This window comes from Salvelinus namaycush, chromosome 5, assembly GCF_016432855.1.
Source record: "Salvelinus namaycush isolate Seneca chromosome 5, SaNama_1.0, whole genome shotgun sequence".
NCBI lineage: Eukaryota > Metazoa > Chordata > Actinopteri > Salmoniformes > Salmonidae > Salvelinus > Salvelinus namaycush.
The window spans coordinates 7864717-7876125 of record NC_052311.1 but is presented as its reverse complement, the minus strand read 5'-3'; the positions used below and the strand labels follow the sequence as shown (position 1 = coordinate 7876125).

General features: G+C 50.1%; 1 pseudogene; it reads right to left on the bottom strand.

Annotated features, from left to right (window-relative positions):
- Positions 1-395: 395 nt before the first annotated feature.
- On the bottom strand, positions 396-10540 carry LOC120046917 (annotated as a pseudogene).
- Between the last annotated feature and the right edge of the window lie 869 nt (positions 10541-11409).

Here is an 11409-nt window from a genome sequence, read left to right as displayed (position 1 = left end):
AAGAGAGACACATGGAGAGAGAGAGAGAGAGAGAGAGAGAGAGAGAGAGAGAGAGAGAGAGAGAAAAGAGAGAGAAAAGAGAGAGAGAGAGAGAGAGGAAGTAATGTCTCTTCATTGATCAGTTTAGAATCCAGCCCTTCCATTGACACATATTTACATTTGAGTCATTTAGCAGACACTCTTGTCCGTATTGCCTTCTTAACTAGGTGGCACAACCACAAATCACACCAACTACATTTCTCCTCATTAAAGTAGCTATCAGCAAGGTCAGAGCTAGTAAGGAGGAAACAAGTCAAGAGCGAGTGTTAGTGCACAAACACCATTTTTATTATTATTATTAATTTATTTGGGGGGGCTCGCGGTGAGGAGGGCCTGCGAAGAGGTGTGCTGGGGGATTATTTAAGAAACTTTTTGAAGAAGAAAGGTTTCAGATGTTTTCAGAAGATGGGCAGGGACTCTGCTGTTCCAGCTTCAGGGGGAAGCTGGTTCCACCATTGGGGAGGAAGGACAGACAAGAGCTTGGACTGGGCTGAGCGGGAGCTGCCCTCCCGTAGAGTTGGGAGGGCCAAGAGTGCTCGGGCTGAGATGTAGGGTTTGAGCAGAGCCTGAAGGTAGGGAGGGGCAGCTCCTCTTGCTGCTCCATAGGTAAGCACCAGGGTCTTGAAGATGACGCGAGCTTCGACTAGAAGCCACTGGAGTGTGCAGAGGAGCGGGGTGACATGGAAGAACATCGGAAGGTTGAACACCAGGCATGCTTGAGCATTCTGGATAAGTTGCAGGGGTTCGATGGCACAAGGATGTTGATGGCACAAGCGGGGAGCCAAGATAACAGAGAGCTGCAGTAGACCAGACAGGAGATGACAAGTGCCTGGATTAGGACCTGAGCCGCTTGTAGGGGTCGTACTGCATGAACCCGGAGGAGTGAGTCACTGCTTTGATGTTTGCAGAGAACGATAGGATGTTGTCCAGGGTCACTCCTAGGTTCTTTGCACTATGGGAGGGGGACACTGTGGATTTGTCAACCGTGATGGAGAGGTCTTGGAGCGGGCAGGCCTTCCCCAGGAGGAAGAGCAGTTCCATCTTGCCGAGGTTGAGCTTGAGGTGGTGTGACGATATACACGCTGAGATATCTGCCAGGCACGCAGAGATGCATGTCGCCACCCAGGTGTCAGAAGAGGGGAAGGAGAAAAGTGGTTGAGTGTCATCCACATAGCAATGATAGGGGAGACCATGTGAGGAGATAATGGGCCGAGTGACTTGGTGTATAGAGAGAAGAGGAGAGGGCCTCGAACAGAGCCCTGGAGGACACCAGTAATGTGAGTATGTGGTGCAGACACAGCCTAAAGCCCTCTCACAGCCCACACACACGGACACACACACGGACACACAGCTCACACACACGGACACATATACAGACACACACAACCCACACACAGCCCACACACACGGACACACATACAGACACACTTAGCCCACACACAGCTCACACACACGGACACATATACAGACACACACAGCCAACACACAGCCCACACACACGGACACACATACAGACACACTTAGCCCACACACAGCTCACACACACGGACACATATACAGACACACACAGCCAACACACAGCCCACACACACGGACACACATACAGACACACACAGCCCACACACAGCTCACACACGGACACATATACAGACACACACAGCCCACACACAGCCCACACACACGGACACACATACAGACACACATAGCCCACACACAGCCAACACACACAGACACACATACAGACACACATACAGACACACACATGCACACATACATCCAGACACAAACATGCACACATACCCACCAGGTTACCTTACTCACCTTAAGCTACAAACCCCCACCCCAGTGAAACAGAAATATGCTGTAAACTGTAATGCTGTCAAATCTCAGACAGTGTTTGTATGTTGTGTGTGTGTGAGTTTGTTTGTTTGTTTGTTTGTGTGTTTCTGTGTGTGTGTGTGTTTGTTTGTGTGTGTGAGTTTGTTTGTGTGTGTGTGTTTGTTTGTGTTTGTGTGTGTGTGTGTGTTTGTTTGTTTGTGTTTGTGTGTTTGTGTGTGTGTGTGTTTGTTTGTGTTTGTGTGTGTGTGTGTGTTTGTTTGTGTTTGTGTGTGTGTGTGCAGGGTGAAAGGCTTATGAACAGACTCAATAGCTAATCAATAGCAATCTGCAGCCAGCTCTAGCCATGCTAATGGAACTGAGCTGCAGCTGGCAAGACGCCAACACCATCTCAGCAGCATCTGGTTAACACACACACACACGCAGGCAAGCACACACACACACACAGATATGCACATGCATCACCCAGTAAAAAAATTCACACAAACATGAAGAGAAAGAGAGAGAGACGTAGAGAAAGAAAGAGAGAGAGAGAGAGAGAGAGAGAGAGAGTACTCTCTTGTCAGTAGTACTGTAGATTACTTTATCACTGACTTCAACCCCGAGTCTCTCATAGTGTTCACAGTCAGTCCACTGACACCCCTATCAGATCACAGAAAAATCATACTATACTTAAACAGAGCAATATTCCATCATGAGGCATCAAAGCCAAAGGAAGTGAATAATTGTAAGAAATGCTATAGATGGAAGGAAAGTAGTGTGGAAACCTACCAAAAAACAATTAGGCAACAACAAATTCCATCCCTTTTAGACAACTTCCTGGATAAAACGTTTCACTGTAATAGTGAAGGTGTAAACTTGTCAGTAGAAAACCTAAACAGTAAATTTGACCTCTCAGCTTCCCTATAATATCATAAAAAATTCAAGCAGGAAACAGAAGAATGTTACCAAAAATGACAAATAGTTTGATGAAGAATACGAAAACCTAAGAAAGAAATTGAGGAACCTGTTCAACTAAAACATAGAGACCCGGAAAACCTGAGTCTACGCCTTCACTATGGTGAATCACTAAAACAATACAGAAAACCTGAGTCTACGCCTTCACTATGGTGAATCACTAAAACGATACAGAAAACCTGAGTCTACGCCTTCACTATGGTGAATCACTAAAACAATACAGAAAACCTGAGTCTACGCCTTCACTATGGTGAATCACTAAAACGATACAGAAAACCTGAGTCTACGCCTTCACTATGGTGAATCACTAAAACGATACAGAAAACCTGAGTCTACGCCTTCACTATGGTGAATCACTAAAACGATACAGAAAACCTGAGTCTACGCCTTCACTATGGTGAATCACTTAAACAATACAGAAAACCTGAGTCTACGCCTTCACTATGGTGAATCACTAAAACGATACAGAAAACCTGAGTCTACGCCTTCACTATGGTGAATCACTAAAACGATACAGAAAACCTGAGTCTACGCCTTCACTATGGTGAATCACTTAAACAATACAGAAAACCTGAGTCTACGCCTTCACTATGGTGAATCACTAAAACGATACAGAAAACCTGAGTCTACGCCTGCAGTAGATGGTGTAGAGTACAGTATATACATATGATATCCTTGTCTCAGTATGTAAATGTAATAAACTGTATGCACTCTACTGTAAGTCGCTCTGGATAAGAGCGTCTGCTAAATGACTAAAATGTAAAATGTAAAAAAATATGAGATGAGTAATGTAGGGTATGTAAACATTATATAAAGTGGCATTGTTTAAAGTGACTACTGATACATTAATTACATCCAATTATTAATTATTAAAGTGGCTAGAGATTTGAGTCAGTATGTCTGCACAACGCATCACCAGGGGCAAACTACCTGCCCTCCAGGACACCTACACCACCCGATGTCACAGGAAGGCCATAAAGATCATCAAGGACAACAACCATCCGAGCCACTGCCTGTTCACCCCGCTACCATCCAGAAGGCGAGGTCAGTACAGGTGCATCAAAGCAGGGACCGAGAGACTGAAAAACAGCTTCTATCTCAAGGCCTCAGACTGCTAAACAGCAATCCCTAACTCAGAGAGGCTGCTGCCAACATTGAGCCACAATCAATGGCCACTTTAATACATGGATCACTAGTCACTTTAAACAATGCCACTTTCATAATGTTTACATATCTTACATTATTCATATCATATGTATATACTGTATTTTACACCATCTATTACACCAATTGCACCTTGCCTATGCCGTTCGGCAATATATCTATATGTACATATTCTCATTCACCCCTTTAGATTTGTGTGTATCTGGTAGTTGTTGGGAATTGTTAGATTACTTGTTAGATATTACTGCACTGTTGGAACTAGAAGCACAAGCATTTCGCTACACTCGCATTAACATCTGCTAACCATGTGTATCTGACCAATAACATTTGCTAACCATGTGTATGTGACCAATAACATCTGCTAACCATGTGTATCTGACCAATAACATCTGCTAACCATGTGTATCTGACCAATAAAATTTGATGTGATTTGATTTGAGTATGTGCACACAGGGAGCTGATTTTCACTTTGTCATCGTCTCCAAGGCAAGATGACATTGTATCCTCCACACCTCTCTCTCTCTCTGTGTGTGTGTGTGTGTGTGTGTGTGTGTGTGTGTGTGTGTGTGTGTGTGTGTGTGTGTGTGTGTGTGTGTGTGTGTGTGTGTGTGTGTGTGTGTGTGTGTGTGTGTGTGTGTGTGTGTGTGTGTGTGTGTGTGTGTGTAGCTTGTTCTATAACTGAAGGTTATAAGTGACTCGGGTACGGTGAATGGACACATTTTATTTATAATGTTCTATAGAGAGAACAAGGAAGACAGAAGAGAATAATGGAGAGAATGAAGACGAGTTCACCAACATAGTGGCTAGAAAGATAAGTGTTGAAAAAGAAAGAGATGAGAGGGATGATGAGAGGAGAAAATAAGATGTAAAAAATAAGTGAATGAAAAAAATAGGGAGATAGAGATGAGAGATTTATTTATGGAGAGAATTATCAAGGGAGAGATGGAGAGATGAAGGTGGGGATGATAGAGTGGTAGAGCGAGGGAGGGGGTGGATGGATAGAGTGATAGAGGGAGGGAAGGGGTGGATGATAGAGTGGTAGAGGGTGGGAGGGGGTGGATGATAGAGTGGTAGAGGGAGGGAAGGGGTGGATGATAGAGTGGTAGAGGGAGGGAAGGGGTGGATGATAGAGTGATAGAGGGAGGGAAGGGGTGGATGATAGAGTGGTAGAGGGAGGGAAGGGGTGGATGATAGAGTGGTAGAGGGAGGGAAGGGGTGGATGATAGAGTGGTAGAGGGAGGGAAGGGGTGGATGATAGAGTGATAGAGGGAGGGAAGGGGTGGATGATAGAGTGATAGAGGGAGGGAAGGGGTGGATGATAGAGTGGTAGAGGGAGGGAAGGGGTGGATGATAGAGTGGTAGAGGGAGGGAAGGGGTGGATGATAGAGTGGTAGAGGGAGGGAAGGGGTGGATGATAGAGTGATAGAGGGAGGGAAGGGGAGGATGATAGAGTGGTAGAGGGAGGGAAGGGGAGGATGATAGACTGATAGAGGGAGGGAAGGGGAGGATGATAGAGTGATAGAGGGAGGGAAGGGGAGGATGATAGAGTGGTAGAGGGAGGGAAGGGGAGGATGATAGACTGATAGAGGGAGGGAAGGGGTGGATGATAGAGTGGTAGAGGGAGGGAAGGGGAGGATGATAGAGTGGTAGAGGGAGGGAAGGGGAGGATGATAGACTGATAGAGGGAGGGAAGGGGAGGATGATAGAGTGATAGAGGGAGGGAAGGGGAGGATGATAGAGTGGTAGAGGGAGGGAAGGGGAGGATGATAGACTGATAGAGGGAGGGAAGGGGTGGATGGATAGAGTGATAGAGGGAGGGAAGGGGAGGATGATAGAGTGATAGAGGGAGGGAGGGGGTGGATGATAGAGTGATAGAGGGAGGGAATGGGTGGATGATAGAGTGGTAGAGGGAGGGAAGGGGTGGATGGATAGAGTGATAGAGGGAGGGAAGGGGTGGATGATAGAGTGATAGAGGGAGGGAATGGGTGGATGATAGAGTGGTAGAGGGAGGGAAGGGGTGGATGGATAGAGTGGTAGAGGGAGGGGAGGATGGATAGAGTGGTAGAGGGAGGGAAGGGGTGGATGATAGAGTGGTAGAGGGAGGGAAGGGGTGGATGATAGAGTGATAGAGGGAGGGAATGGGTGGATGATAGAGTGGTAGAGGGAGGGAAGGGGTGGATGGATAGAGGGGTAGAGGGAGGGAAGGGGTGGATGATAGAGTGGTAGAGGGAGGGAAGGGGTGGATGATAGAGTGATAGAGGGAGGGAATGGGTGGATGATAGAGTGGTAGAGGGAGGGAGGGGGTGGATGATAGAGTGATAGAGGGAGGGAATGGGTGGATGATAGAGTGGTAGAGGGAGGGAAGGGGTGGATGGATAAAGTGGTAGAGGGAGGGAAGGGGTGGATGATAGAGTGGTAGAGGGAGGGAAGGGGTGGATGATAGAGTGATAGAGGGAGGGAGGGGGTGGATGATAGAGTGATAGAGGGAGGGAGGGGGTGGATGATAGAGTGATAGAGGGAGGGAGGGGGTGGATGATAGAGTGATAGAGGGAGGGAGGGGGTGGATGATAGAGTGATAGAGGGAGGGAAGGGGTGGATGATAGAGTGGTAGAGGGAGGGAAGGGGTGGATGATAGAGTGGTAGAGGGAGGGAAGGGGTGGATGATAGAGTGGTAGAGGGAGGGAAGGGGTGGATGATAGAGTGGTAGAGGGAGGGAGGGGGTGGATGATAGAGTGGTAGAGGGAGGGAGGGGGTGGATGATAGAGTGGTAGAGGGAGGGAAGGGGTGGATGATAGAGTGGTAGAGGGAGGGAAGGGGTGGATGATAGAGTGGTAGAGGGAGGGAGGGGGTGGATGATAGAGTGGTAGAGGGAGGGAAGGGGTGGATGGATAGAGTGGTAGAGGGAGGGAAGGGGTGGATGATAGAGTGGTAGAGGGAGGGAAGGGGTGGATGATAGAGTGGTAGAGGGAGGGAAGGGGTGGATGATAGAGTGGTAGAGGGAGGGAAGGGGTGGATGATAGAGTGGTAGAGGGAGGGAAGGGGTGGATCATAGAGTGGTAGAGGGAGGGAAGGGGTGGATGATAGAGTGGTAGAGGGAGGGAAGGGGTGGATGATAGAGTGGTAGAGGGAGGGAAGGGGAGGATGATAGAGTGGTAGAGGGAGGGAAGGGGTGGATCATAGAGTGGTAGAGGGAGGGAAGGGGTGGATGATAGAGTGGTAGAGGGAGGGAAGGGGTGGATCATAGAGTGGTAGAGGGAGGGAGGGGTGGATGATAGAGTGGTAGGGGGAGGGAGGGGGTGGATGATAGAGTGGTAGAGGGAGGGAAGGGGTGGATGATAGAGTGGTAGAGGGAGGGAAGGGGAGGATGATAGAGTGATAGAGGGAGGGAAGGGGTGGATGGATAGAGTGATAGAGGGAGGGAATGGGAATATGATAGAGTGATAGAGGGAGGGAATGGGTGGATGATAGAGTGGTAGAGGGAGGGAAGGGGTGGATGGATAGAGTGGTAGAGGGAGGGAAGGGGTGGATGGATAGAGTGGTAGAGGGAGGGAAGGGGTGGATGATAGAGTGATAGAGGGAGGGAATGGGTGGATGATAGAGTGGTAGAGGGAGGGAAGGGGTGGATGGATAGAGTGGTAGAAGGAGGGAAGGGGTGGATGATAGAGTGGTAGAGGGAGGGAAGGGGTGGATGGATAGAGTGGTAGAGGGAGGGAAGGGGTGGATGATAGAGTGGTAGAGGGAGGGAAGGGGTGGATGATAGAGTGATAGAGGGAGGGAGGGGGTGGATGATAGAGTGGTAGAGGGAGGGAGGGGGTGGATGATAGAGTGGTAGAGGGAGGGAAGGGGTGGATGATAGAGTGGTAGAGGGAGGGAAGGGGAGGATGATAGAGTGGTAGAGGGAGGGAAGGGGAGGATGATAGAGTGGTAGAGGGAGGGAAGGGGTGGATGATAGAGTGATAGAGGGAGGGAGGGGGTGGATGATAGAGTGATAGAGGGAGGGAATGGGTGGATGATAGAGTGGTAGAGGGAGGGAAGGGGTGGATGATAGAGTGGTAGAGGGAGGGAAGGGGTGGATGATAGAGTGGTAGAGGGAGGGAAGGGGTGGATGATAGAGTGGTAGAGGGAGGGAAGGGGTGGATGATAGAGTGGTAGAGGGAGGGAGGGGGTGGATGATAGAGTGGTAGAGGGAGGGAATGGGTGGATGATAGAGTGGTAGAGGGAGGGAAGGGGTGGATGATAGAGTGATAGAGGGAGGGAGGGGGTGGATGATAGAGTGATAGAGGGAGGGAATGGGTGGATGATAGAGTGGTAGAGGGAGGGAAGGGGTGGATGGATAGAGTGGTAGAGGGAGGGAAGGGGTGGATGATAGAGTGGTAGAGGGAGGGAAGGGGTGGATGGATAGAGTGGTAGAGGGAGGGAAGGGGTGGATGATAGAGTGGTAGAGGGAGGGAGGGGGTGGATGATAGAGTGGTAGAGGGAGGGAGGGGGTGGATGATAGAGTGGTAGAGGGAGGGAAGGGGTGGATGGATAGAGTGGTAGAGGGAGGGAAGGGGTGGATGATAGAGTGATAGAGGGAGGGAAGGGGTGGATGATAGAGTGGTAGAGGGAGGGAAGGGGTGGATGATAGAGTGATAGAGGGAGGGAAGGGGTGGATGATAGAGTGGTAGAGGGAGGGAAGGGGTGGATGATAGAGTGATAGAGGGAGGGAAGGGGTGGATGATAGAGTGGTAGAGGGAGGGAAGGGGTGGATGATAGAGTGGTAGAGGGAGGGAAGGGGAGGATGATAGAGTGGTAGAGGGAGGGAAGGGGTGGATGATAGAGTGGTAGAGGGAGGGAAGGGGAGGATGATAGAGTGGTAGAGGGAGGGAAGGGGTGGATGATAGAGTGATAGAGGGAGGGAAGGGGTGGATGATAGAGTGGTAGAGGGAGGGAAGGGGTGGATGATAGAGTGGTAGAGGGAGGGAAGGGGTGGATGATAGAGTGGTAGAGGGAGGGAGGGGGTGGATGATAGAGTGGTAGAGGGAGGGAGGGGGTGGATGGATAGAGTGATAGAGGGAGGGAGGGGGTGGATGATAGAGTGGTAGAGGGAGGGAGGGGGTGGATGATAGAGTGGTAGAGGGAGGGAGGGGGGGGATGATAGAGTGGTAGAGGGAGGGAGGGGGTGGATGATAGAGTGGTAGAGGGAGGGAAGGGGTGGATGATAGAGTGGTAGAGGGAGGGAAGGGGTGGATGATAGAGTGATAGAGGGAGGGAGGGGGTGGATGATAGAGTGGTAGAGGGAGGGAAGGGGTGGATGATAGAGTGGTAGAGGGAGGGAGGGGGTGGATGATAGAGTGGTAGAGGGAGGGAGGGGGTGGATGATAGAGTGGTAGAGGGAGGGAAGGGGTGGATGATAGAGTGGTAGAGGGAGGGAGGGGGGGGATGATAGAGTGGTAGAGGGAGGGAAGGGGTGGATGATAGAGTGGTAGAGGGAGGGAAGGGGTGGATGATAGAGTGGTAGAGGGAGGGAAGGGGTGGATGATAGAGTGGTAGAGGGAGGGAAGGGGTGGATGATAGAGTGGTAGAGGGAGGGAAGGGGTGGATGATAGAGTGGTAGAGGGAGGGAAGGGGTGGATGATAGAGTGGTAGAGGGAGGGAAGGGGTGGATGATAGAGTGGTAGAGGGAGGGAAGGGGTGGATGATAGAGTGATAGAGGGAGGGAGGGGGTGGATGATAGAGTGGTAGAGGGAGGGAAGGGGTGGATGATAGAGTGGTAGAGGGAGGGAAGGGGTGGATGATAGAGTGGTAGAGGGAGGGAAGGGGTGGATGATAGAGTGGTAGAGGGAGGGAAGGGGAGGATGATAGAGTGGTAGAGGGAGGGAAGGGGTGGATGATAGAGTGGTAGAGGGAGGGAAGGGGAGGATGATAGAGTGATAGAGGGAGGGAAGGGGTGGATGATAGAGTGGTAGAGGGAGGGAAGGGGTGGATCATAGAGTGATAGAGGGAGGGAAGGGGGGGATGATAGAGTGGTAGAGGGAGGGAAGGGGTGGATGGATAGAGTGGTAGAGGGAGGGAAGGGGTGGATGATAGAGTGGTAGAGGGAGGGAGGGGTGGATGATAGAGTGGTAGAGGGAGGGAAGGGGTGGATGATAGAGTGGTAGAGGGTGGGAGGGGGTGGATGGATAGAGTGATAGAGGGAGGGAGGGGGTGGATGGATAGAGTGATAGAGGGAGGGAGGGGGTGGATGATAGAGTGATAGAGGGAGGGAAGGGGTGGATGATAGAGTGGTAGAGGGAGGGAAGGGGTGGATGATAGAGTGGTAGAGGGAGGGAGGGGGTGGAGTTTATGTGAGACACATGGTAACTCCACATGCAGATGATATGCCTAAACGAGCAGCCAGGGTAGAGACACACACTCACACACACACACACACACACACACACACACACACACACACACACACACACACACACACACACACACACACACACACTGAGGAAGCCAGTTAGCATGCCAGCCTATGCCCACCCAAATTACCACTGAGAAAATTAATACCTCCATCCATCCACACAAACACACACACTCTCAAATGCTAAGACACACACACACACACACACACACACACACACACACACACACACACACACACACACACACACACACACACACACACACACACACACACACACACACACACACACACACAGGCTCACGGTGGGTGTTTAACCCTGTAAGAGTCTGCCATGTGGGTGATCGGTTATCATAGTCTGTGTGTGTGTGTGTGTGTGTGTGTGTGTGTGTGTGTGTGTGTGTGTGTGTGTGTGTGTGTGTGTGTGTGTGTGTGTGTGTGTGTGTGTGTGTGTGTGTGTGTGTGTGTGTGTGTGTCTTAGCATTTGAGAGTGTGTGTGTTTGTGTGTGTGTGTGTGTGTGTGTGCCTCCCAGCCTGATTTAGACGAACATACGTTACATGACCAAAAGTATGTGGACACCTGCTCATCGAACATCTCATTCCAAAATCATATGGAGTTGGTCTCCCTTTGCTGCTATAACAGCCTCCACTCTTCTGGGAAGGCTTTCCACTAGATGTTGGAACATTGCTGCTGGGACTTGCTTCCATTCAGCCACAAGAGTATTAGTGAGGTGGGACACTGATGTTGGGCATTTAGGTCTGGCTCGCAGTCGGCGTTTTGAGGTCAGGGCTCCGTGCAGGCCAGTCAAGCTCTTCCACACCGATCTGACAAACCATTTCTGTATGGACCTCGCATGGGGGCATTGTCATGCTGAAACAGGAAAGTGTCTTCCCCAAACTGTTGCCACGAAGTTGGAAGCACAGAATCGTCTAGAATGTCATTGTATACTGTAGCGTTAAGATTTCCCTTCACTGGAACTAAGGGGCCTGAACCATGAAAAACAGCCCCAGACCATTATTCCTCT